This window comes from Myotis lucifugus, unplaced genomic scaffold, assembly GCF_000147115.1.
Source record: "Myotis lucifugus unplaced genomic scaffold, Myoluc2.0 scaffold_555, whole genome shotgun sequence".
NCBI lineage: Eukaryota > Metazoa > Chordata > Mammalia > Chiroptera > Vespertilionidae > Myotis > Myotis lucifugus.
The window spans coordinates 589,580-594,540 of record NW_005871603.1 but is presented as its reverse complement, the minus strand read 5'-3'; positions in this window follow the sequence as shown (position 1 = coordinate 594,540).

Genomic DNA, 4,961 nt, shown 5'->3' with positions numbered 1-4,961 from the left:
CCCATAGCCATGCCTTTATTTTATAGCAGATGCTACGAGGCAAAGTAAGGGCGTGACCAAGATGTTTACAACATTCTCCTGGGTTTCAATCCTACTCAACTACATGCACCTGAACTCTATCAAGCTTACATCACTCAGGCACGTGGGGCCACGTGTTCGGACCATAGGTTCAAGCTTACAACTAAGTCCCTCCAAGCTGGGACTTGCACGTGGCAATGAGAGGACTGTGCCCTCTCATCAGTCCAAGGCTCGAACCTGTCCAAAACACTGTAGCGGCTCCTCACAATAAAGTTTTAATTCTGTTTCTTTGTTACTAATGTTGTGGCCCCACCCCATAACAAAGAAACAGTTTCCAGAGAATGAGGCCCAGGAATCAGGATTTTTAAAGGATTCCCAGGTGATTCTAATGTGCAGCCAAGGTTGAGAACCACTGCTATAGATAATATTAAAAATATATCTAAATGTGCAATTCTTTGTCCAAAAAATGAGCATGTTCAAAAATTAAATGAAGACATTTTGGATATATTTGATGGAGATTTTCACACATATTTGAGTGATGATTCCATTGATTCCACAGATGATGCTGAAAAGGAAAATTTTCCCATTGAATTTCTTAATAGTATTACTCCTTTGGGAATGCCCTGTCATAAATTAAAATTGAAAGTGGGTTCAATCATCATGCTGTTGAGAACTCTCAATAGTAAATGGGGTCTTTGTAATGGTACCAGATTTATTTTCAAAAGATTACGACCTAACATTATCGAAGCTGAAGTATTAACAGGATCTGCAGAGGGAGAGGCTATTCTGATTCCAAGAAGTAATTTGTCCCCATCTGACACTGGCCTCCCATTTAAATTGATTCAACGACGGTTTCCTGCGATGCCAGCATTTGTGATGACTATTGATAAATCACAAGGCCAAACTCTAGACAAAGTCAGCATATTCCTACCTGAACCCGTTTTCGCACATGATCAGTTATATGTTGCTTTCTCTCGAGTTTGAAGAGCACGTGCTGTTACAGTTAAAGTTCTAAGTACTTCAGCACAAGGGAAATTAGTCAAGCACTCTAAAAGTGTTTTCACTCTTTTTTTTAAAATATATTTTATTGATTTTTTACAGAGAGGAAGGGAGAGGAATAGAGAGTTAGAAACATCGATCAGCTGCCTCCTGCACACTCCCCACTAGGAATGGGCCCGCAACCAAGGTACATGCCCTTGACTGGAATTGAACCTGGGACCCTTCAGTCCGCAGGCCGACGCTCCATCCACTGAGCCAAACCAGTCAGGGCAGTGTTTTCACTCTTAATGTGGTGTACAGGGAGATATGAGAATAAGTTTAATCACTTTATCAGTCATTATTTGCATCACTGTTGTTTTCATATCATGTTTTTGTTGTTTTCATATCATGTTTTTGTTTTCATATCATGTTTTTGTCATTTTTATATCATGCCTCTGTTGTTATATCCTTTTGTTACTGTTTATTTATTAATAAATTTATATATTATTTTCATATACATTTTACTAATTTCCTTTCATCTCTCACACTTCTATTATAGAGAAAGGGCAAATAGCAATACTAAAATACCTCTGCTAATTAATTCCATTTTTTAAATGGAATTTAAAAGGGGGAGTGGCTGGCCTTCAAACCGAGAGTTTGAAGCTTGACTGAAGATATATACATTTTTTAAAATATATATATTTTATTGATTTTTTACAGAGAGGAAGGGAGAGGGATAGAGAGTTAGAAACATCGATGAGAGAGAAACATCAATCAGCTGCCTCCTGCACACCTCCTACTGGGGATGTGCACACAACCAAGGTACATGCCCTTGACCAGAATCGAACCTGGGCAGCTGAGCTTGCCCAGTTTGAAGATATATACTTCAAAGGGTATAAACAAACATTGTCAGAATGGGGGAATATAATATATATACTCAGCTGGTCGGCTGAGTTTGCCGACCACTGGGTTAGGGCAATTAATTCCCTTTTAATGTGCACAAATTTCATGCACTGGGCTACTAGTCTATTTATATAAAAACCACTGAGCCAAACTGGTTGGGGAGGGCGCAGCTGTTGCCAGGGCAACCCCTGCAGGACTGACTTCCTTCCGGCTGGTCGAGCCTTGGACGTGATGGGCATTGCACCCAGGGTTTTTATATAAATAGACTAGTAGCCCAGTGCATGAAATTTGTGCACATTAAAAGGGAATTAATTGCCCTAACCCATGGCCCATGCGCAGAAGTCAAACCGAGAGTTTGAAGCTTGACTGAAGATATATATAACAGCACGTGCTCTTCAAACTCGAGAGAAAGCAACATATAACTGATCATGTGCGAAAACGGGTTCAGGTAGGAATATGCTGACTTTGTCTAGAGTTTGGCCTTGTGATTTATCAATAGTCATCGCTGCCCAGCTTGGCATCGCTTTGCCAAGGACTGCACCCTCCCCGAGCTGTTTCCCGCAAGGCCTGAGGGAAGAACCAACCCTTGGAGCACCAGGAGCACCCAGCGGCAGTCAGTTCTGGGTTGCTGAGGCAGAGGCCACGGCGTGGTAGAACTCTGGGTCTGGCCCAACAGGGGGCGTAGCTGGCCTTCAAACCAGACCCTGACAGTAGGGAGGAGGGAGCCCCATTCCTCACAGAATCTGCTGTTGGATAGCTTGCTGTCAGTGGCCTGCCAGCCAGGAACCCCATTCACCTGCACCCTGGACCCTGACAGGAGGGAGGAGGGAGCCCCATTCCTCACGGAATCAACAGGTGGCCAGCTTACTGTCAGGGGCCTGCTAGCTAGGAATCCTATTCACCTGCATATCTGTATAAAGTTTTAATACATTATATTAGAGGTCGTGGTGGTACTGTTTTACCCACAGCGTCTAAGGAATTGCTGTAAATTTACTTCTCGGTGTGCCGGAAACCAATTCCAGCATGTTCAGCAGGGCTGAATCATCTGGGAAAGGCTGATGGCATTTCCCCAAACCTGCATAGAATACATTAAATTGATTGTTGGCTGCCAGACAGGCCAGGGCATCTTAATCTACATGTTATTGCCTCCTACTGGCCAAACACCTGAACAGCTGTAGGCTAATTCCTCCATTCTGACAATGTTTGTTTATACCCTTTGAAGTGTATATCTCTGCCTCGACTCAGGACAAGTTGTGTTAATAAAAAGCATGGGATCCTTAGACCTGAGACCTTAGACTTTAAGAACTTAGAACTTAGATCTTAGCTCCTTCAGCTAGGCTCCTCTGACCCCCAATGCCTTTCAAAATTATCTTTTGTCTCTGGACTCCTATTTAATCTACGCACAGCCTTCTCCAGATTCCTGAACCCTTCTAGATGCTGGAACAAGAACCCCGACATCGATGGAAGGACCTTTCGTTCCCAATATAAATTACCAATTCCATTAAATGAAACTTCAATTTCTAGACTTAATATAAATAGTGAAGTTGCTAAAATCATTAAAAAGGCCCAACTTCTCATTGATGAATTCACCATGGCATCCAGTTATCCTATAAACGCCATAGACAGATTACTAAGAGAAATTATGAATTTGACTGTTGTATTTGGTGGGAAAGTTCTTCTTGGAGGGGATTTCGACAATGTCTCAGTATTGTACCTCATGCTATGCGATCGGTCAGAGTACAAACGAGTTTAAAATACTGTAATGTTTGGGGATGTTTCAGAAAGTCGTCTCTTACAACAAATATGAGATCAGAGAATTCTGCTTATAGTGGGTGGTTAGTAAAACTTGGAGATGACAAACTTGATAGCAGTTTTCATTTAGGAATGGATATTATTGAAATCCCCTGTGAAATGATTTGTAATGGATCTATTATTGAAGCTACCTTTGGAAATACTATATCTATAGTTAATATTAAAAATATGTCTAAATGTGAGATTCTTTGTCCAAAAAATGCGCACATTCAAAAATTAAATGAAGACATTTTGGATATATTTGATGGAGATTTTCACACATATTTGATGATTCCATTGATTCAACAGATGATGCTGAAAAGGAAAATTTTGCCATCAAATTTCTTAATAGTATTACTCCTTCAGGAATGCTGTGTCATAAATTAAAATTGAAAGTGAGTGCAATCATCATGCTATTGAGAAATCTTAATAGTAAATGGGATCTTTGTAATGGTACCAGATTTGTTATCAAAAGATTACAACCTAACATTATCAAAGCTGAAGTATTAACAGGATCTGCAGAGGGAGAGGCTGTTCTGATTCCATGAATTGATTTGTCCCCATCTGACACTGGCCTCCCACTTAAATTGATTCAACGACAGTTTCCTGCGATGCCAGCATTTGTAATGACTATTGATAAATCACAAGGCCAAACTCTAGATAAAGTCGTCATATTCCTACCTGAACCCATGTTGCTTTCTCTCGAGTTTGAAGAGCATGTGATGTTACAGTTAAAGTTCTAAGTACTTCAGCACAAGGGAAATTAGTCAAGCACTCTGAAAGTGTTTTCACTATTAATGTGGTGTACAGGGAGATATTAGACTAAGTTAAATCACTTTATCACTCATTGTTTGCATCATTGTTGTTTTATATCATGTTTTTGTCATTTTTATATCATGCCTCTGTTGTTATATCCTTTTGTTACTGTTTATTTATTAATGAATTTATATATTATTTTCATATACACTTTACTAATTTCCTTTCATCTCTCACACTTCTATTATAGAGAAAGAGCAAATAGCAATATTAAAATATCTCTGCTGCCGAAACCGGTTTGGCTCAGTGGATAGAGCGTCAACCTGCGGACTGAAGGGTCCCAGGTTCAATTCCGGTCAAGGGCATGTACCTGGGTTTCGGGCACATCCCCAGTAGGAGATGTGCAGGAGGCAGCTGATTGATGTTTCTCTCTCATCGATGTTTCTAACTCTCTATCTCTTTCCCTTCCTCACTGTAAAAAATCAATAAGATATATTTAAAAAAAAAAAAAAAAA